The following is a 23,924-nucleotide window of genomic DNA, read 5'->3' as shown; positions in this document are numbered from 1 at the left end:
GTTATTGTGTAATAAAACATTTTATTATGAGTTGTGCATTTAATATAAATGTCTATTCAGCCGGCCCGGGCATATACAGAGGTGCCGGGAAGTCTGGATAGACATCGGAGTTCAAAGAGGAGACGGGATGTTGCGAGGGGTCGGGGTGCTAAGTGGCCGGGGCAGGGCGGAGTACTGAGTCCGGAGAACAGAGACCCGCTGCGGGGAGGACCCTCAGGTCGGCCAGACTCGGTGGAGCCTGCCCAGTAGGTGGCAATGGGTTGACTGGGGGAAGTGGCTAACGGGGAGGAATTCCCACGCTCTGATTGGTTGCTCCTCCTGAACATAGCTCAGCGGAGGGTATGTAAGGAGAAGCCCCAGTCAGAGAACCAGGCAAACCGTGACTTGTGTCGATGACGTGAGGGCGGCTTTTCAAAGTTGCTCTGTCACAAATAGCAGAGCAACCGGCTCTGTATTGAACCTACGTAAGACTAAGTCCCCTCTTTTGCGGCCAAGTTCTACAAATCGAACGTCGCGGTCAGGATTTCTTGCCAAAATCAGTTCCAGGATGAGGTCCTGGTCAGGATTTTCTGACGAATTTCGTTCCTGGACAAAGTCTCAGTCAGGGTAAGTCCTTGCAAGCGGGCGGCCTGCCCCTAGGAAAGGCTAGATTTAAACCCCCAGACCCCAGTAAGTGTGTATATTTTTGTCTTTTGTATTTCTGCTGTGTTTTCGAGGTTTTTATCCAAATAAACCCCATTTTATTTCACTACCTTGTTTTGCCTATTAAAGATCCCAGTATAAATTTGTTAAAAGACCTGGTCTCTCATGACAGGCTTTTTTCTGGTGGCAGCGGTGGGATCATAGGGCTTTGGACTATAACTTCCTGTGTGGAATTATAGTACAAATGGAGCTTGTGGATTTCGAGCTCTCAAAACAAGTGGTGTCGGAAAACACGTTATACAAAACAAGGAATCACACTTTTCAGTGTCACTCAGTTTAGTGCCACAAGGTGAAGATGGCTTCCCGATCAGTAGGGTATCGGACCTGGGATCGTGCAGCAATAGCTGCCAAGTGTGAGACCTTCGTTCTGAAAACGGAGGGCCGCAGCAAGGCTGAGCTGGAAGCGATACTGGAGGAACATGAAGATGCCCTTGTCAATGCTAACCCAGCGGGAGCTGTTACCTATGCGAAGCGCCAAGGAACGGAGCCTGGGGGACCGGTCCAGGTTGCCCCATGTGCTCAGGGGGTACCCGTGGTCTCGGGGACCACGGCTCTCTCCGCTGAGGAAATTGCAGCTCTGGTAGCAATCCTGGGGCCAGGAGCTGCTATAGCAGAGAAAATACACCTGATGCAGTCCCTCGCTCACCCCCCAGTATCTTCCGTGCCCAGCGGGGGAACTCTCCATACTGTCCACCCAAGATAACTCACCAGAGTTTTGGGAAGTTTATAGACGTTGTCACGGATATCGATGGGTACCTGAGGAGCTTTGAGAAACAGTGCCGGAGGTACTCTCCCACCAGCCAAATTGGTAAGGTTCCTGTCCCCGCAGCTGAGCGGGCGGGCAGAGGCATACGAGGCGATCAACTCCGAGGAGGGTAAGAACTATGAGTATGTGAAAGATGTTCTGCTGAGGCGGTATTGGATCAATCCCGAGACTTATTGGGAGCGGTCCAGGTCTGAGGACAAGACTGCCCGAGACACCCACACCGACTACATGGCACGGATAATCCACCGGGGTACCCGGCGGGTGGAGGGGTGCAAGGCCAATACCCACAAAGAATTGCAAGACCTCATCTTTCGGGAGCAATTTTATTAGAGCCTGTCACGGGAGACCAGGACTAATACCCGGGATCAATATCGCCAGACAGACACGGGAGACCAGGACTAGTACCCGGGATCAATATCGCCAGACAGACACGGGAGACCAGGACTAGTACCCGGGATCAATATCGCCAGACAGACACGGGAGACCAGGACTAGTACCCGGGATCAATATCGCCAGACAGACACGGGAGACCAGGACTAATACCCGGGATCAATATCGCCAGACAGACACGGGAGACCAGGACTAGTACCCGGGATCAATATCGCCAGACAGACACGGGAGACCAGGACTTGTACCCGGGATCAATATTGCCAGACAGACACGGGAGACCAGGACTAATACCCGGGATCAATATCACCAGACAGACATGGGAGACCAGGACTAATACCCGGGATCAATATCGCCAGACAGACACGGGAGACCAGGACTAATACCCGGGATCAATATCGCCAGACAGACACGGGAGACCAGGACTAATACCCGGGATCAATATCGCCAGACAGACACGGGAGACCAGGACTAATACCCGGGATCAATATCGCCAGACAGACACGGGAGACCAGGACTAGTACCCGGGATCAATATCGCCAGACAGAACACGAGAGTTTATAATTAATTTATTGGAAAAACACATCCACAACTATACAAAAGACACAAACATCACACATACCCAACTGGGGGATACCCTGCCTCACTAGTCGCAGGGACCTATACCCAACTGGGGACACTGGGGGATACCCTGCCTAACTAGTCACAGGGACCTATACCCAACTGGGGGATTGTGACGGGAGCTTTGTGACAGGCTATTAATAATACACCACCAAAGATATAACTGGGTTGAACCGGACGAGACTTAGATATGATAAAATATTAATTTATTCCTTGATAAAGGTGAACACACGAGATATACAAATAACAGACAAAATATGGACACTTACTTAAAGGTTAGGACAAGAAAGCCATCAGGATACAGGATGGGACATTTCTTCCATAATTCAGTTGACATCACAGCAATACATGCAGATCATGAAGACACATGAAGGACCACATGAAGACTTTGAGTAAGGGATGACTTTGGTTTAAATACCATTTCAAACCCATCTCTTAACCCTAGATGCCGAGTTGGCTAGAAAAAATCTCTTTGAAGCAGATTTTGGCTTCCATTGTAAGTGTGAAGTATCACACTTAAAAAAACTCAGTTCCTTGTTCCTGCCCCCAGTATAAACAATTAGGGCAGTTACCTTTTGATCACCGGGCTATGTTAATTCTTGCAGGATGCTCTTCCTTCCTATTACCATAGCAGATGGGGGGTCTGCATTTTTCAGAGCAGATCCAAAATTCCATATACACTGTAAATAACTTCAGTTCAGTGGACTTACTGGCACGCGAGCATAATAATACATTCCGTCACGCATGACGCTCCCAATGAGACTAAATATTACCGTGCAATACTAAAATTAAGAGAGATATTAATATCTGTCTCTTAGGACTGGCTAAACATCAGGTGTTTGTAATCTTTATTTGTGGCTCGGTCCCCCGGTTACACATATGTAACTCTTAGCATGTTCAGCCGAGGACATCTCATAATATTCTTATATTTAATAAGGTCACTCATTCTGATATCTCCTTGCGTAACCGCACCCCTGGCCCCCATCAATACATCCTTTGAAGCAGGCTATGTGTAGTGGACATTTACATTACCGGTGCTATATTTCACACCCAATGCCCCAGACCTCCTGTCCTAGCTGTCTCCCAGCAATATACCGTTGGCCTGCAAATTAGGTATTGTGACAGAAACCAGGGGATGGTAATAAATTCCATATATAGGGCTCCCAGGATACTGAACAGTTTCTATGCTGTTTGGCCTGGGAGTGCAGCCTTATAATACATGCACTCCATCCCACAGTTTGGCAAGCGCTGGAACTGAGGGATGAGAGATCCAGACCAGAGTTTGTCTGCTGCCTGATTTCTGTCACCTGTCATGCTAATTAGAAATCAGGTATGTAAGACTGATTTCCTGTTTGCTCTCCCCAAGAGCCTGGAGGCTGGAAGGCTGCTGAACCACAGTGGGGAGAAGCCTTTTCCCCAAACAGGTTCAATCTTTCTGTTCATTTGTCTAAGACTGCAAAAGTACCTTGTTTTGTTGTTGGAAGTGAAAAAGCCACTTCCACCCTGAGTTAGGGAAATCTAAGTTAAGTTATCGCTCAGGTGAGCAGCTTTTGTTTTGATGTGTTTTGTTGTATGCACTGTGGCAGTCTCAGTGCCTGGGACTGAATAAACCAGGCCCAGCCTGTTTAAAGGAGCAGTACGTGACGCCTCATCATTTAACCTACCCTAAAAGACCGTGTTCTAACAGTCCCGGACAAACGGCGGAGCCCCGGAGTAAGCTGTTTGTCACATATGGTGGAGAATGCGGGCAGAACACTAAAAGGTCTGCGGGTTAAAGAACTTTAACAAGAAAAAAAAAAGAAAAAAAAGTTTTTTTTTTCTCTCTCCAAACAAGATGGAAGACGTGGTGAGTGCGCTGGTACGCAATGTCGCTGTCCAGAAAGACGCGAATGAAGCCCAGCAAAAGATTAATGCAGCCCTGCAACAGGCGAATGAAACCCAGCAACAGCTGTTAATAGCCCAGCAAGAGACTAATGCAAACCAGCAACGGCTGTTCATAAACCAGCAAGAGGCGAATGCAAACCAGCAAGAGACAAACCGCTTGCTGAGAGAGGAGCAACAACGGTTCGCCCAGGGCTTACAGCAGGAACTCGAGATCCTGAGGGGGACTATCAGTAACCTTCCACTGGCAGAGGCAGCCCCAGTTCCGAAAATGATCAGGGCAAGCCACTACCTCCAGAAGATGGGGCCCTCGGATGATGTGGAAACCTATCTTCTCACGTTTGAACGCACGGCACAGAGAGAGGGATGGCCAGAAGCTGAGTGGGCTGGTCTAATCGCACCCTTCCTAAGCGGCGAACCCCAGAAGGCTTACTTTGATCTAGAGCCAGCCGAAGCTAACGTCTATGCAAAATTGAAGTTCGAGATCCTCGCCCGCCTCGGCGTAACCACGGCTGTTCGTGCCCAAAGGTTTCACGCATGGTCCTTCACGATGGATAAAGCCACCCGAAGCCAAATGTATGACCTCATCCACCTCGCCCAGAAGTGGCTACAACCCGAGATCAACTCAGCAAGCCACATCGTGGAACAGTTGGTCATGGACCAGTTCTTGAGGAAACTTCCCTCTGCCTTACGCCGTTGGGTCAGTCGGAGTGACCCCCACAATGCAGATGAGCTTGTGGTCCTCGTAGAAAGGTACAATGCAGCAGAAGAGCACCCGCAACCCACAGTCGTGGAGCAACCCCACTACCTGAGGTTCCAGGACTATTCCAGAGACGGTAAAAGGGTACCGGGGTTAAGGGGCGCTGAAGAGCGGCGACCACCTTCCCGCAGCACCAGCAACAGTGGCTCGCACACTAAGGGCAATAGCCAACATGGGGAGCCGGGAAAAGGCTCTAAGTGGGACACAAACTATGTACCTAAATGTGTAAATTGTCATGAGAGGGGCCACACAGCAAAAATCTGCCCACTAAATGATGAACCCATGCAATGCAACAGCGTGGAAACAAAAGAAAACAGCGCACAACGCCAAATAGTGAAGCAAATTCAACAATATATTATAGAATTAAAAAGGGGGTAATATATCTGCGTACATGAAAAAAGTTGGTAAAAGGCATGTAGTGTGTATCACACTGTTTACCACTCGGCAGCTGTTAGCTGTAGATTCAGGTGCTTGCTTCCCTCTGCTGATGCAGCTCAGTTGATTCTGGGGCAGGACGTCAGTCTTTTCACTCCCAAGGGGATTTCCCTTCATGCAGCCAGGTTCAGCAGCTGGTACTGGGGCTCGGTGAAATCGCTCCTGCTTCCTGGCCGATATGAAGCTGCTCCTGTACCTCGGCAGGTGTATCCTCTGCACAGAGGTTAAAACGCAGCTTGCTGGGGTGCCCTCAGCGTGCCACGATGCAGCAGTGGTGGATTCAATAGGGAAGTTTGAACAGTCTTACAAAGTCTCTCACAAGTGTCCAAAACAGCACACAGGATGAAATAAAAACAGGACAGGCCAATACATAGACAAAGGCCAATGTAAGCAGATATAAGGCAATAGAATGTTACATCCAACTAGTTTCGTAGCATTAACTACTTCAGGGAATAATTAGGCCATTACCCAGAGGTCTTAAATACCTCACATAGATACCTTATTGGTCAACCAATTAGGGATAGACCAATCATCTATAATAGGTAATGGTCTGCGTGATAGGGAAGATGTGTAGTTTACTTTTAAAACAACAACTTTATTAATAAAAAAAAACACAAAACAAAACAATACCTATTTAATATAAACTTACATATAGACAAAACCTAGCATAAATAATTAAAAACATGCTGGAATAAAAGAAACACAATATTAGTCGACTTAAAATAGACACCATCATTACTTGCATAAAAAGATGTAACTAGAAAAAAGCGTAGGATAAAGAAAGGAAAACAGAGATACAGAGATAAAAGATACATCCCCTAGGTACAGAGGGGTGGTGAGCTAAAGATTCAATAAAGTGCCCAAATATCCACATCCTCATTTAACCCCTTAGGGGACATAGTATCTAACTTATGTATCCAATATGTCTCTTTAGAAGACAATGTTTTAACTCTGTCCCCTCCTCTTCTATTTACAGGAATCAACTGAATCCCCTTAAAAGTGAGACTTGACGGATCTTTATTATGGTGTATCAGGAAGTGTCTAGATACACTATGTTTTTCAAAACCATTTTTAATATTTCTGACATGTTCCTGAATCCGAACTTTAAGGCTGCGTTTGGTTCTGCCTACATATTGATACCCACACGCACATTCCAATAGGTATACAATATGTGTAGAGGTACATAGAATAAAGTCATCAATATTAAAAACTTCCTTCGTTACTTGTGAATAAAAAGTGTGTTAGTCAGGATGTTGGTATTTACAAATCGTGCAATTACCACAGATATAGTTGCCTTTTGGTTTAGGCCCTAGCCAGTGCTTTTTCGATGTAGTATTGCTCTTACTTATAAAAACATCACTAGGAGCTAACAAGTTTTTGATATTTTTTGCTCTCCTGTAAATAAACCGTGGTTTGACGTCAAGATGTGATCCCAAAATGGGATCATTGCACAATATACCCCAGTGTTTGTTAAAAACCTTTATTGTGGCCCGTTTGTTGGCAGTGCCGCAGCGCCTGCCGCGGATTCTCCACCACCGGTGGACTAACCCCAGCAAGGGGCAACGGAGTCCAGAGCGGAGTTGCTTGAGCGCCGGGCTCTGGGAGGGGGTAAGTGGGTCAGGACAACGCCAGCCTCAGGAGCTCGTTCCGCTCCGCCTGGGACCACATCCCTCCCCACGCAGACAACAGTGAAAGCTCTTCCAGGGAAAATGGACTGGCCGCCGCAGCGGCCGTTACCTCTCCGGCTGTAAAACTTTCAGGGTCTCCGCGATCGCCCGCTCCCTCCGCTCTAGGGCTAAGATTTTTTCAGTGACTTCTTTTTGGGCTTTTTGTTTCAATTTCTTCTTATAGGAGGCTAAAGAGATGAGTTCTCCTCTGATAGTGGCTTTGTGCGCTTCCCAGAGCATTGCCGCTGCTGAGACCGAGCCTTTATTTATTTGGAAAAAAGTTCTTAGTTTTTGTTTGATCGTCTTGACCACCTGTGGGTCATTGAGGAGTGAATCGTTGAGTTTCCATTTGTACGCAGATGACTTGACGAATGGCAGAGAGAGGGTGAGTGCGATAGGGGCGTGGTCGGACCAAGTAATTGGGCCTATGTCAGAGTGGGAGGATGCCTGGAGCACATTATTGGTGCCTAGAAAATAGTCGATCCGCGAGTAGGGCTGATGGGGGGCTGAGAAGAAGGTGTAGTCTCTCTGGCCCACGTGCTGGGTCCGCCAAATATCCGACAGCGAGTAATCTTTCAAGATGTCTCGGAACTTTTTGGCTTTTTTCTGTGTCTGGGCAGAGTATGGGGTCGCAAACTGACCAGATTTGTCTTGGTGGGTTTAGGACCATGTTTGCGTCTCCAACTAGGAGAAGAGAGGAGAGCGTCGATTGATCTAAAGTTCCGAGGAGGTTCTGGAGGAATTGGGTCTGGTTTTCGTTAGGGGCGTATATACAGGCATACCCCGCATTAACGTACGCAATGGGACCGGGGCATGTATGTAAAGTGAAAATGTAAATAACGCATATGTAACAGGCTCTATAGTCTCCCCGCTTGTGCACAGCTTCGGTGCAGGTAGGGAGTTCAACTTTTCTGTTCAGGACGTGCTGACAGGCGCATGCGTGAGCTGCCATTGGACTATTGGGTGATATGTACTTACTCGCGAGTGTACTTAAAGTGAGTGTCCTTAAAGCGGGGTATGCCTGTATTAAGGATGGCTATGGGGGAGCCTGACAGTGACCCTTGGAGTAGTATGTATCGTCCCTCTGGGTCTTTGGTTACTTTTGTTGGGGCGAACGGGATGTTATTCCTAATTAGTATGGCCACACCTCGTTTTTTGTTGGGGGAGGATGCGTAAAACGCTTGGGGAACGTGTGTTTGAATGTGTTGGGCGGGTCTGGGGAATTGAAGTGAGTTTCTTGGATACAGATTATGTCGCCTTTAGTCTTTTTAAGTTCTTGCAAGGTGTGAGGAGGGAGGGGGGGGAGGGGGGAAGGGGGGAGGGGGGAGGGGGGGGGACACCCTTAGGGCTCCTAGGGATCACAGAGTTAGTCGTTGTCTCAGCAGTGCTCTGAGGCGCTGGGGGGGAGGGCTTGTAAATCCGTACAGTGCTTTATACATTATTCTTAAATCCTGAGCAGACAGTATTACATAAATATAGGGGAGGAGGGGGGGGGATGAGAAGGGGGGGGGAGGGGGGAGTGGGGGGTACCATGGGGTATACTTTGGAGCTCGTAGGGGGAACACAGATGTAAACATTGTCAAAACAGTGCACCTAGGTGCTGGCGTATGGGGGTGGGGGTATCTTTATAGGTGGGAAGCCTGCAAATCCGTACAGTACATATACATTTTTACTAAGTCCTGAGCAGGTAGTGTTGCATATTTATAGGGGGGGGGGGTGGGGGGGTGTGGGGTGGGATGGGTGGTGGAGGGGAGGGGGGCGCCGGGGAGCACACTGTATTTACCAACTTATTCAGACATTGTGCATAGCTCTTTCCTAAACAGTGTTGGTTCAGACGCTGCGACAGAGCAGTAGTAGAACGATAACACGGGCCCTTAGGTGGGCTTGTTATTATAGTGCAAGGCATATATACTCCGGGTCCTGGGCCCGGAGCTTTATAGCGGCGAGACAAGCCCAAGGCATGTGGGGCCCATTTCTGTCACAACCTTTGGGGGGGAGGAGGGTAGAGCCGACCTTATCGCAAAGGGATCTGGAGCGGGGTAGGGATCCTGTAAACATAGCGATACAGAGCGGCTGAAGCAGTTATGCATAGTTCAGTCCGTAGTTGGAGGAGACAGGTCTCATTGGGGGATAGTGGAGGCCACTAATGTCTGCTGAGGGCCCGCCGACCTGGTCCCTAGCTCGGCTGGTGGGGGGGGACTCTTCGGGGGCAGGGGGTGCTAGAAAGTTGTGGGGGTGTTCGCACTCGGGGTAGAGAGAGAGGGGGGGCATGGACCCCTCTCGGTGTGGGCTGGGAGGGATTTGGGTCTATCGCAGGGGGGGGGGAGGTGGGGGAGCCGGGAGGGGAGCCAGGGTTCATGCATACGACCTGTCCTCCGCGGTTCGGAGGGGAAGGGGGACGTCGGGTGGCTGACTCTGGAAAGGCACATCTCGGTCAAGATCAGGGCGTGTTGCGGCTAGAGCCGGATCTCCCAAGGCTGCGAGCCGGGCGCAGATCAGAGCACTCGGAACCCGGGGTGGGGGGGTGGGGGCGGGGCGTCCTCTGCTGGGTAAGCGGTACGGCGCGGGGTTGATGCTTTCCTCGGCAGACTCCAGGGCTTCGATGGACGCAGTGATGATTCCCCTTGCGTCGGGAGGAACGGAGAGGTAAGAGGGCAGGTTTCCTGGGTTGGGAGGGGAGTGATGGGGAGGGCAGGGGGGGGAAGTGGGGGGGAAGCTGGAGGGGGGGAGGAGGGGGGGGGAGCTGGAGGGGTGAGGGGCCGGTGAAGGAGAGGGGGGGGGAGCCCGTGACCTGGTGCATTGGGGCCTACAGGGCCTCCGTGGGGCGAAAAAGGTTCGCGGCAGCCATCTTTAATAAGTTTTTATGTCCGCCAGCGTTTGGCTTTGGGGAGGGGTGCTGAGATAGCTGGATTTCGGGCGTCGTCTCTGTCTGTGGAGAGACTGTGGTGAGAGTTTGGCTTGCGGTGGTGCGCGGCCGGGGGGCCCTCTTCGGTGAGCGGGTTGTCTGGAGGGGACAAAGAGGTGAGGTGTGGTGTGGGGGGGGGGGGGTTTACTGTGGTAGAGGTTTCTTCTGGGTCTGCTAGTCGAATGGCTGAGTTGAGTGCGTAGGATAAGGGGAGGTTGCCTGGCGTGCTCGAGGGAGATTTATTGTCGTTGTTGGGGCACGGCTTGTGTAGGGTGCCGGGGAGGGCGCCCTGAGTCCTCTTCAGTTCCAGGGGATAGCAGGACCATCGGGGTTCAGTGGAGTCTTTGGCTAGCCTCTCTGATGCACGGGGGTGTCCTGGGGGTCTGATTCAGCCGCCGCTCCAGGGGGGGCGGTTGTTCTTCTGTGGAGGGGGGATCCCCAGCACTTTAAGGAAGTCTCTCGCGTCTTCAGGGGCAGACACCGTGTAGTGGCGTACATTACGGAGCACCACGAGCTTAAAGGGGAATCCCCAGCCATACTTCACCCCCTGGTCTCGTAAGTAGGAGGTAAGTGGTCTCAGTGCGTTCTTCTTTTTCACTGTTAGGCGAGAAAGGTCATTAAAAAGCTGGATGGCCACCCCATCCATCGTCACGGTGCGCAGATCTCTGGCGGCCGCCATGATCCGCTCCTTTGCTGAGTAGGCGTGCATTCTGAGCACCACGTCTCTGTGCCGGTTGGGGTCCGATGGCTTTGGGCCCAGGGCTCGGTGTGCCCGGTCCGTGTGTAGATCGTGCTCGGATAGGTCAGGCACCAATTGTAGAAAGAGTCTGCGGAGGTAGGGTTGCAGTTCCTCATGGGAGATGGCTTCGGGGATATTTCTGAGGCGAATGTTCTGCCTCCTCTCCCTGTTCTCGAGGTCCTCTTGTAAGTCGCGGATCGCATCCCCACATCTTGAGACCTCCTCGTGGGTCTCAGCCTATGCATTGGATACCCCCTCCATTTTTGCCTCCAGGTCCTCGGTCCTTTCTGTAAGAGCTCCCACCTCGGCTCGTATGGTCTGGAGGGCCTTCTCTGTATCCTCCTGTACTCCCTTCCTCATTTTGGCTATGAGTGAGTCGAAAAATTCTTTATTTAGAACGAGGGGTCCGTCTCGGGTTGGCCGTGTCTGTCGCTGTGCGTCGCGTGCTCCGGTTCCTCCTCGGCGCCATCTTGTCCTTCAGGGCTGATATCTGCCTGGCGCTGGGTCGGAGCGAAGAACTTTGTGACTGGGTTTGGGTTCCGTTTTTGAGTCTTCCCCCTCATCTCCCTGATGTTAGCAGCCGGGGTATGTACCAATTTCGGGAAGTTTGGGGTGGGGGAAAGTGCTTATTCTGATAGCTTTTATGCGAGGGTGCCGGGAGCTCTCTCCCTAGCTAACCATCTGCGGTGACGTCACCAGAAGTCTCCTCCCTAGAGGGGTACTTTTAAACTCAATCCTTTGAGTTTACCCTGTTATTTATATGTATATTACCTCCCTTGCACCTACCATTTTAATACTAGGACATCTAATTTCATAGGTGAGCAGTTTTTCCTATATACCCGTGCAAACTAATAATTTTGTAATCATTCATGGAATTTCTCATTCTCACAATAAAAAAAAGAGAAAGGTGGTGAAACGCGCGTGCAGGCACAGAGAGAATGAAACGCGCGTGCAGGTACAGAGAGAATGAAACGCGCGTGCAGGTACAGAGAGCATGAAACGCGCGTGCAGGTACAGAGAGCATGAAACGCGCGTGCAGGTACAGAGAGCATGAAACGCGCGTGCAGGTACAGAGAGCATGAAACGCGCGTGCAGGTACAGAGAGCATGAAACGCGCGTGCAGGTACAGAGAGAATGAAACACGCGTGCAGGTACAGAGAGAATGAAACGCGCGTGCAGGTAGAGAGAATGAAATGCGCGTGCAGGTAGAGAATGAAACACGTGTGCAGGTACAGAGAGAATGAAACGCGCGTGCAGGTACAGAGAGAATGAAACGCGCGTGCAGGTACAGAGAGCATGAAATGCACGTGCAGGTACAGAGAGAATGAAAGGCGCGTGCAGGTACAGAGAGCATGAAACGCGCGTGCAGGTACAGAGAATGAAACGCGCGTGCAGGTACAGAATGAAACGCGCGTGCAGGTACAGAGAGCATGAAATGCGCGTGCAGGTACAGAGAGCATGAAACGCGCGAGCAGGTACAGAGAGCATGAAACGCGCGTGCAGGTAGAGAATGAAACGCGCGTGCAGGTAGTGAGAATGAAACGCTCGTGCAGGTAGAGAGAATGAAACGTGCGTGCAGGTACAGAGAGAATGAAACGCGCGTGCAGGTGCAGAGAATGAAACGCGCGTGCAGGTACAGAGAGAATGAAACGCGCGTGCAGGTACAGAGAGAATGAAACGTGCGTGCAGGTACAGAGGGAAGAAATGCGCGTGAATGTTCAGAAAGAAACGCGCGAGCAGGTACAAAGAGCATGAAACGCGCGTGCATGTACAGAGAGCATGAAACGCGCGTGCAGGTAGAGAATGAAACGCGCGTGCATGTACAGAGCATGAAACGCGCGTGCAGGTACAGAGCATGAAACGCGCGTGCAGGTACAGAGCATGAAACGCGCGTGCAGGTACAGAGCATGAAACGCGCGTGCAGGTACAGAGAGAATGAAACGCGCGTGCAGGTACAGAGAGAATGAAACGCGCGTGCAGGTACAGAGAATGAAACGTGCGTGCAGGTACAGAGGGAAGAAATGCGCGTGAATGTTCAGAAAGAAACGCGCGAGCAGGTACAGAGAGCATGAAACGCGCGTGCATGTACAGAGAGCATGAAACGCGCGTGCAGGTAGAGAATGAAACGCGCGTGCATGTACAGAGCATGAAACGCGCGTGCAGGTACAGAGCATGAAACGCGCGTGCAGGTACAGAGCATGAAACGCGCGTGCAGGTACAGAAATAAGAAATGCGCGTGCAGGTACAGAAAGAAGAAACGCGCGTGCAGGTACAGAGAGAAGAAACGCGCGTGCAGGTAGAGAGAGCATGAAACGCGTGTGCAGGTACAGAGAATGAACCGCGCGAGCATGTACAGAGAGAATGAAACGCGCGTGCATGTACAGAGGGAATGAAACGCGCTTGCATGTACAGAGGGAATGAAACGCACTTGCATGTACAGAGGGAATGAAACGTGCTTGCATGTACAGAGGGAATGAAACGCGCTTGCATGTAAAAAGAGGATGAAACACGTGTGCATGTACAGAGGATGAAACACGCGTGCAGGTACAGAGAGAATAAAACGCGCTTGCATGTACAGAGAGAATGAAACACGTGTGCCTGTACAGAGAATGAAACGTGCGTGCCTGTACAGAGAATAAAACGTGCGTGCATGTACAGAGAGCATGAAACGCGCGTGCAGGTACAGAGCATGAAACGCGCGTGCAGGTACAGAGAATGAAACGCGCGTGCAGGTACAGAGAGCATGAAACGCGCGTGCAGGTACAGAGAGCATGAAACACGCGTGCAGGTACAGAGAGCATGAAACGCGCGTGCAGGTAGAGATAATGAAACGCGCGTGCAGGTAGTGAGAATGAAACGCGCGTGCAGGTAGAGAGAATGAAACACGCATGCAGGTACAGAGAGAATGAAACGCGCGTGCAGGTACAGAGAGAATGAAACGCGCGTGCAGGTACAGAGAGAATGAAACGCGCGTGCAGGAACAGAGAGAATGAAACGCGCGTGCAGGAACAGAGAGAATGAAACGCGCGTGCAGGTACAGAGAGAATGAAACGCGCGTGCAGGTACAGAGGGAAAAAACGCGCGTGAATGTTCAGAGAGAAGAAACGCGCGAGCAGGTACAGAGCATGAAACGCGCGTGCAGGTAGAAAACAAAATGCGCGTGCATGTACAGAGCATGAAACGCGCGTGCAGGTATAGAGCAGGAAACGCACGTGCAGGTACAGAAAGAAGAAACGCGCGTGCAGGTACAGAAAGAAGAAACGCGCGTGCAGGTACAGAGAGATGAAACGCGTGTGCAGGTACAGAGCATGAAACGCGCGTGCAGGTAGAAAATAAAATGCGCATGCATGTAGAGCATGAAACGCGCGTGCAGGTATAGAGCAGGAAACGCACGTGCAGGTACAGAAAGAAGAAACGCACGTGCAGGTACAGAAAGAAGAAACGCGCGTGCAGGTACAGAGAGATGAAACGCGTGTACAGGTACAGAGAATGAAACGTGCGCGCATGTACAGAGAATGAACCGCGCGAGCATGTACAGAGAATGAACTGCGCGTGCATGTACAGAGGGAATGAAACGCGCATGCATGTACAGAGGGAATGAAACGCGCATGCATGTACAGAGGGAATGAAACGCGCTTGCATGTAAAGAGAGAATGAAACACGTGTGCATGTACTGAGAATGAAACGCGCGTGCATGTACCGAGAATGAAACGCGCTTGCATGTACCGAGAAGGAAACGCGCGTGCATGTACAGAGAGAATGAAACGCGCGTGCATGTACAGAGAATGAAACTCGCTTGCATGTACAGAGAATGAAACACGCGTGCCTGTACAGAGAATGAAACGCGCGTGCCTGTACAGAGAATAAAATGCGCGTGCATGTACAGAGAGAATGAAACGCGCGTGCAGGTAGAGAGAATGAAACGAGCGTGCAGGTACAGAGAATGAAACGCACGTGCAGGTGCAGAGAGAATGAAACGCGTGTGCAGGTACAGAGAATGAAACACGCGTGCAGGTACAGAGAATGAAACGCGCGTGCAGGTGCAGAGAGAATGAAACGCGCGTGCAGGTACAGAGAATGAAACGAGCGTGCAGGTACAGAGAATGAAACGCGTGTGCAGGTGCAGAGAGAATGAAACGCGCGTGCAGGTACAGAGAATGAAACGCGCGTGCAGGTACAGAGAGAATGAAACGCGCGTGCAGGTACAGAGGGAAGAAACGCGCGTGAATGTACAGAGAGAAGAATCGCGCGTGCATGTAGAGAGAAGAAACGCGCGTGCATGTTCAGAGAGAAGAAACGCGCTTGCATGTTCAGAGAGAAGAAACGCGCGAGCAGGTACAGAGAGCATGAAACGCGCGTGCATGTACAGAGAGCATGAAACGCGCGTGCATGTACAGAGAGCATGAAACGCGCGTGCAGGTACAGAGCATGAAACGCACGTGCAGGTACAGAAAGAAGAAACGCGCGTGCAGGTACAGAGAGAAGAAACGCGCGTGCAGGTACAGAGAGAGCATGAAACGCGTGTGCTGGTACAGAGAATGAACCGCGCGCGTATGTACAGAGAATGAACCGCGCGAGCATGTACAGAGAATGAAACGCGCTTGCATGTACAGAGAATGAACCGCGCGAGCATGTAGAGAGAATGAAACGCGCTTGCATGTACAGAGGGAATGAAACGCGCTTGCATGTACAGAGGGAATGAAACGCGCGAGCATGTACAGAGGGAATGAAACGCGTGAGCATGTACAGAGGGAATGAAACGCGCTTGTATGTAAAGAGAGAATGAAACGCGCGTGCATGTACCGAGAATGAAACGCGCGTGCATGTACCGAGAATGAAACGCGCGTGCATGTACAGAGAGAATGAAACGCGCTTGTATGTAAAGAGAGAATGAAACGCGCGTGCATGTACAGAGAATGAAACGCGCGTGCATGTACCGAGAATGAAACGCGCGTGCATGTACAGAGAATGAAACACGTGTGCCTGTACAGAGAATGAAACGTGCGTGCATGTACAGAGAATGAAACGTGCGTGCATGTACAGAGAATGAAACGTGCGTGAAGGTAGAGAGAATGAAACGAGCGTGCCGGAACAGAGAGAATGAAATGCGCGTGCAGGTAGAGAATGAAACGAGCGTGCCGGTACAGAGAGAATGAAACGCGCGTGCAGGTGCAGAGAGAATGAAACGCGCGTGCCTGTACAGAGAATGAAACGCGCGTGAAGGTAGAGAGAATGAAACGAGCGTGCCGGAACAGAGAGAATGAAACGCGCGTGCAGGTAGAGAATGAAACGAGCGTGCCGGTACAGAGAGAATGAAACGCGCGTGCAGGTACAGAGAGAATGAAACGCGCGTGCAGGTAGAGAGAATGAAACGCGCGTGCAGGTACAGAGGGAAGAAACGCACGTGAATGTACAGAGAAGAAACGCGCGTGCATGTAGAGAGAAGAAACGCGCGTGCATGTTCAGAGAGAAGAAACGCGCTTGCATGTTCAGAGAGAAGAAACGCGCGTGCAGGTACAGAGAGCATGAAACGCGCGTGCAGGTAGAGAATGAAACGCGCGTGCATGTACAGAGCATGAAACGCGCGTGCATGTACAGAGCATGAAACGCGCGTGCATGTACAGAGCATGAAACGCGCGTGCAGGTACAGAGCATGAAACGCACGTGCAGGTACAGAGCATGAAACGCACGTGCAGGTACAGAAAGAAACGCGCGTGCAGGTACAGAAAGAAACGCGCGTGCAGGTACAGAGAGAAGAAACGCGCGTGCAGGTACAGAGAGAAGAAACGCGCGTGCAGGTACAGAGAGAGCATGAAACGCGTGTGCAGGTACAGAGAATGAAATGCGCGCGTATGTACAGAGAGAATGAACTGCGCATGCATGTACAGAGAGAATGAAACGCGCGTGCAGGTACAGAGGGAATGAAACGCGCTTGCATGTACAGAGGGAATGAAACGCGCGAGCATGTACAGAGAGAATGAAACGCGCGTGCATGTACAGAGGGAATGAAACGCGCTTGCATGTACAGAGAGAATGAAACGCGCTTGCATGTAAAAAGAGGATGAAACACGTGTGCATGTACAGAGAATGAAACACGCGTGCAGGTACAGAGAGAATAAAACGCGCGTGCATGTACAGAGAGAATGAAACTCGCGTGCATGTACAGAGAATAAAACGCGCATGCAGGTACAGAGAGAATAAAACGCGCATGCAGGTACAGAGAGAATAAAACGCGCGTGCATGTACAGAGAGAATGAAACTCGCGTGCATGTACAGAGAATAAAACGCGCATGCAGGTACAGAGAGAATAAAACGCGCATGCAGGTACAGAGAGAATAAAATGCGCGTGCATGTACAGAGAGAATGAACCGTGCGTGCATGTACAGAGAATGAACCGCGCGAGCATGTACAGAGAATGAAACGCGCGTGTAGGTACAGAGAATGAACCGCGCGAGCATGTACAGAGAATGAACCGCGCGAGCATGTACAGAGAATGAACCGCGCGAGCATGTACAGAGAATGAAACGCGCGTGCATGTAGAGAATGAAACGCGCGTGCCTGTACAGAGAATGAAACGCGCGTGCCTGTACAGAGAATGAAACGCGCGTGCATGTACAGAGAATGAAACGCGCGTGCCTGTACAGAGAATGAAACGCGCGTGCCTGTACAGAGAATGAAACGCGTGGACATGTACAGAGAATAAAACGCGGGTGCATGTACAGAGAATGAAACGCGCGTGCATGTACAGAGAATGAAACGCGTGTGCAGGTGCAGAGAATAAAACGCGCGTGCAGGTACAGAGAGAATAAAACGCGCGTGGACATGTACAGAGAATAAAACGCTGGGTGCATGTACAGAGAATGAAACGCGCGTGCATGTACAGAGAATGAAACGCGCGTGCATGTACAGAGAATGAAACGCGCGTGCAGGTGCAGAGAGAATAAAACGCGCGTGCAGGTACAGAGAGAATAAAACGCGCATGCAGGTACAGAGAGAATGAAACGCGCGTGCAGGTACAGAGAGAATGAAACGCGCGTGCAGGTACAGAGAGAATGAAACGCGCTTGCATGTAAAAAGAGGATGAAACACGTGTGCATGTACAGAGAATGAAACGCGCGTGCAGGTACAGAGAGAATAAAACGCGCGTGCAGGTACAGAGAGAATAAAACGCGCGTGCATGTACAGAGAATAAAACGCGCATGCAGGTACAGAGAGAATAAAACGCGCGTGCATGTACAGAGAGAATGAACCGTGCGTGCATGTACAGAGAATGAAACGCGCGTGTAGGTACAGAGAGAATAAAACACGTGTGCATGTACAGAGAATGAACCGCGCGAGCATGTACAGAGAATGAAACGCGCGTGTAGGTACAGAGAGAATAAAACACGTGTGCATGTACAGAGAATGAACCGCGCGTGCATGTACAGAGAATGAAACGCGCGTGTAGGTACAGAAAATGAACCGCGCGAGCATGTACAGAGAATGAACCGCGCGAGCCTGTACAGAGAATGAAACGCGTGGACATGTACAGAGAATAAAACGCGGGTGCATGTACAGAGAATGAAACGCGCGTGCAGGTACAGAGAGAATAAAACGCGCATGCAGGTACAGAGAGAATAAAACGCGCATGCAGGTACAGAGAGAATAAAACGCGCATGCAGGTACAGAGAGAATAAAACGCGCATGCAGGTACAGAGAGAATGAAATGCGCGTGCAGGTACAGAGAGAATGAAACGCGCGTGCAGGTAGAGAGAATAAAACGCGCATGCAGGTACAGAGAGAATAAAACGCGCGTGCAGGTACAGAGAGAATGAAACGCGCGTGCAGGTACAGAGAGAATGAAACGCGCGTGCAGGTACAGAGAGAATAAAACGCGCGTGCAGGTACAGAGAATAAAACGCGCATGCAGGTACAGAGAGAATAAAACGCGCATGCAGGTACAGAGAGAATAAAACGCGCATGCAGGTACAGAGAGAATAAAACGCGCATGCAGGTACAGAGAGAATAAAACGCGCATGCAGGTACAGAGAGAATAAAACGCGCATGCAGGTACAGAGAGAATAAAACGCGCATGCAGGTACAGAGAGAATAAAACGCGCATGCAGGTACAGAGAGAATAAAACGCGCATGCAGGTACAGAGAGAATAAAACGCGCATGCAGGTACAGAGAGAATAAAACGCGCATGCAGGTACAGAGAGAATGAAACGCGCGTGCAGCTACAGAGAATAAAACGCGCGCATATGTACAGAGAATGAAACGCGCGTGCAGGTACAGAGAGAATGAAACGCGCGTGCAGGTACAGAGAGAATGAAACGCGCTTGCATGTAAAAAGAGGATGAAACACGTGTGCATGTACAGAGAATGAAACGCGCGTGCAGGTACAGAGAGAATAAAACGCGCGTGCAGGTACAGAGAGAATGAAACTCGTGTGCATGTACAGAAAATAAAACGCGCGTGCAGGTACAGAGAGAATGAACCGTGCGTGCATGTACAGAGAATGAACCGCGCGAGCATGTACAGAGAATGAAACGCGCGTGTAGGTACAGAGAATGAACCGCGCGAGCATGTACAGAGAATGAACCGCGCAAGCATGTACAGAGAATGAACCGCGCGAGCATGTACAGAGAATGAAACGCGCGTGTAGGTACAGAGAATGAACCGCGCGAGCATGTACAGAGAATGAACCGCGCGAGCATGTAGAGAATGAACCGCGCGAGCATGTACAGAGAATGAAACGCGCGTGCATGTAGAGAATGAAACGCGCGTGCCTGTACAGAGAATGAAACGCGCGTGCATGTACAGAGAATGAAACGCGCGTGCCTGTACAGAGAATGAAACGCGCGTGCCTGTACAGAGAATGAAACGCGTGGACATGTACAGAGAATAAAACGCGGGTGCATGTACAGAGAATGAAACGCGCGTGCAGGTACAGAGAGAATAAAACGCGCATGCAGGTACAGAGAATAAAACGCGCATGCAGGTACAGAGAGAATGAAACGCGCGTGCAGCTACAGAGAATAAAACGCGCGCATATGTACAGAGAATGAAACGCGCGTGCAGGTAGAGAGAATGAAACGCGCGTGAAGCTACAGAGAGAATGAAACGCGCATGCAGCTACAGAGAATAAAACGCGCGTGCATGTACAGAGAATGAAACACACGTGCAGGTACAGAGAGAATGAAACGCGCGTGCATGTACAGAGAATGAAACGGTTGTGCATGTACAGAGAATGAAACGGTTGTGCATGTACAGAGGGAATGAAACGGTTGTGCATGTACAAAGGATGAAACGCGCGTGCATGTACAGAGGGAATGAAACGGTTGTGCATGTACAGAGGATGAAACGCGTGTGCATGTACAGAGGGAATGAAACGGTTGTGCATGTACAAAGGATGAAACGCGCGTGCATGTACAGATGGAATGAAACGGTTGTGCATGTACAGAGGATGAAACGCGTGTGCATGTACAGAGGGAATGAAACGGTTGTGCATGTACAAAGGATGAAACGCGCGTGCATGTACAGAGGTAATGAAATGCGCCGGTGTAGTTCTACTCGCATACCGGCAAATAGTGCCGGCACGCCGGGGGGAATGAAGGTACTACCGGTAGCTCCAGACCCCGAACTCCTGCAAACAAAACCTTTGCATTCTTACCCAAATATCCCACCTAATACTCGCACACCGCAAGTTCCACGAGTCTGGGGTAACGGGAACATGGAAAGTGGGAAAGCGGGGGTCACTTTAACGTTACAGGTACATATACCGGGCCCCTGGCTTATAGTACTGGGGAGCTGCCAGGGGCCCACGGACCACCAGAGGGCGTAACCTGTATTCTGAAGCCGGGTTACCCTTGCCCGTCACACAGAGGAGTTAAATAAAAGTTACTCTAGCGCAAGCCTTCTTTCTCCGGTGACAATAAAGACGTTTGCCCCACATCCTCCTCCCTACCTAATACCCCCCATGATAGAAGTGACACCGTGCTTTCCCCAGATATTTAGCTCCAATCACTTCAGGTTTCTTCTTTATTTGCAATAAAAATTTTCTTTCACAAAACATAGAAACACGAAACATGTCAGAAAAAAGAACTCCTGATCCCGGTATAAAAAGGCGCCAGGATTAGAACGGGAGATAAATGTGATGAGGGGTATAGTGCATCTGTGGCACAGACTGTCAGACACCGTCTGCTATCATAATCTCAGATACAAACACACGGCGACTCAGGAGTCTGGTTTAATAATACTTTATATTTATTTACATTGCGCTATATAAAAAACAGTAATACAGACCCCCCCTCCTCCCCCCACATGTCCCCGCTGCAGTGTCAGCTCCCGGGGGTCGCCATCTCGTTCCCGTCACGCATTAAAATCATACGCAAGAAAGCCTCCTCTGCCGCTGGCTCTGCCGCTGGCTCTGCCGCTGGCTCTGCCCCCAGCGTGTCTCAGACTGAACCGGCTCTGCTGCTGTGTGACCCTGAGCAGTGCGGCCAGGCCTCTATCATCCCTCTGTGGGCACTTCATAAAATCGCACATAACACTCGGGTGAGACGGGCGAGACGGGCGAGACGGGCGAGTCCCCAGGGGCTACGACTGTGGCCAGAACAAGCAGGAACTGCAACTTTTACCGTGTGCTGGGGGCCGACCTGGGAGGGGCAAAGCGGAGAAAAGGAAAGGTCAGCCTCGCAGAGCATCGCACTCTGCACTATATCCCCCTCTGCAGAGCATCTCCACACCAGCACCAGTGAGGCAGAGCATCACCCCCACCTGCCTGCCTCTGTAGTAGCATCTTACAAACAACTCTTCCCAACTCTTCTCCCCCTTCCCACCCCTCCATACTAACCCAAAAGCATCCCCTCCCACCTCTCCATACTAACCCCCAAGCATCCCCGCCCACCCCTCCATACTAACCCCCAAGCAGCCCCTCCCACCTCTCCATACTAACCCCCAAGCATCCCCGCCCACCCCTCCATACTAACCCCCAAGCAGCCCCTCCCACCCCTCCATACTAACCCCCAAGCAGCCTCTCCCCCCCTCCATACTAACCCACAAGCAGCCCCTCCCACCCCTCCATACTAACCCCCAAGCAGCCCCTCCCACCCCTCCATACTAACCCCCCAAGCAGCCCCTCCCACCCCTCCATACTAACCCCCAAGCAGCCCCTCCCACCCCTCCATACTAACCCACAAGCAGCCCCTCCCACCCCTCCATACTAACCCACAAGCAGCCCCTCCCACCCCTCCATACTAACCCCCAAGCAGCCCCTCCCACCCCTCCATACTAACCCTCAAGCAGCCCCTCCCACCCCTCCATACTAACCCCCAAGCAGCCCCTTCCACCCCTCCATTCTAACCCCCAAGCAGCCCCTCCCACCCCTCCATACTAACCCATAAGCAGCCCCTCCCACCCCTCCACACTAACCCCCAAGCATCCCCTCCCACCCCTCCACACTAACCCCCAAGCAGCCCCTCCCACCCCTCCATACTAACCCCCAAGCAGCCCCTCCCACCCCTCCATACTAACCCCCAAGCAGCCCCTTCCACCCCTCCATTCTAACCCCCAAGCAGCCCCTCCCACCCCTCCATACTAACCCCCAAGCAGCCCCTCCCACCCCTCTATACTAACCCCCAAGCAGCCCCTCCCACCCCTCCATACTAACCCCCAAGCAGCCCCTTCCACCCCTCCATTCTAACCCCCAAGCAGCCCCTCCCACCCCTCCATACTAATCCCCAAGCAACCCCTCCCACCCCTCCATACTAACCCACAAGAAGCCCCTCCCACCCCTCCATACTAACCCACAAGCAGCCCCGCCCACCCCTCCATACTAATCCCCAAGCAGCCCCTCCCACTCCTCCATACTAACCCACAAGAAGCCCCTCCCACCCCTCCATACAAACCCACAAGCAGCCCCTCCCACCCCTCCATACTAACACCCAAGCAGCCCCTCCCACCCCTCCATACTAACCCCCAAGAATCTCCTCCCGCCCCTCCATACTAACCCCCAAGCAGCCCCTCCCACCCCTCCATACTAACCCACAAGCAGCCCCTCCCACCCCTCCATACTAACCCCGAAGCAGCCCCCCGCCCATCCATTGTAACCCCCAAGCAATCCCTTCCGCCCCTCCATACTAACACCCAAGCAGCCCCTCCCACCCCTCCATACTAACCCTCCCACCCCTCCATACTAACCCCCAAGCATCCCCTCCCGCCCCTCCATACTAACCCTCCCACCCCTCCATACTAGCCCCCCAAGCAGCCCCTCCACCCCTCCATACTAACCCCCAAGCAGCCCCTCCCACCCCTCCATACTAACCCCCAAGCGGCCCCCTCCCACCGAGGCTGGCCACTCACCTGAGCTTAGACTGCAGCAGGCTGAGGTTCTGAGCGTCGAGGTATCGCGAGAAGTGGGTGAGGGCGGTGAGTGGGGAGCACAGAGGCTGCGGAAGGGAGACTGCAGGAACCTGCACCAGGCATTCTGCCACCTGTACAACCAGTGGCGTCCTGCCAGGAGGAGGGGGGGGAGAGAGAGATAAGGGGGGGGAGAGAGATAAGGGGGGGGGAGAGAGATAGGGGGGGGGGGAGAGAGATAAGGGGGGAGAGAGAGATAAGGGGGGAGAGAGAGATAAGGGGGGGGAGAGAGATAAGGGGGGGGAGGGAGAGAGATAAAGGGGGAGGGGAGAGAGAGATAAAGGGGGAGGGGAGAGAGAGATAAAGGGGGAGGGGAGAGAGAGATAAAGGGGGAGGGGAGAGAGAGAAAAAAATGGGGGAAAATAGGGAAGGAGGGGGGAAATGAGAGAGCAGCATGAGCACTACAAAGACTGTAGAGGGAGAGGGAGAGGGAGAGACACAGAGAGACCCAGACACAGAGAGAGAGAGAGAGACACAGAGAGAGAGAGAGAGAGAGAGAGAGACCCAGACACAGAGAGAGACCCAGACACAGAGAGAGAGAGACCCAGACAGAGAGAGAGACCCAGACACAGAGAGAGAGAGAGAGAGAGAGAGAGAGAGAGAGAGAGAGAGAGAGACCCAGACACAGAGAGAGAGAGAGACCCAGACACAGAGAGAGAGA

This window comes from Ascaphus truei, unplaced genomic scaffold (genome assembly GCF_040206685.1).
Source record: "Ascaphus truei isolate aAscTru1 unplaced genomic scaffold, aAscTru1.hap1 HAP1_SCAFFOLD_1054, whole genome shotgun sequence".
Classification (NCBI taxonomy): Eukaryota; Metazoa; Chordata; class Amphibia; order Anura; family Ascaphidae; genus Ascaphus; species Ascaphus truei.
Note: the sequence above shows the minus strand (reverse complement) of the source record.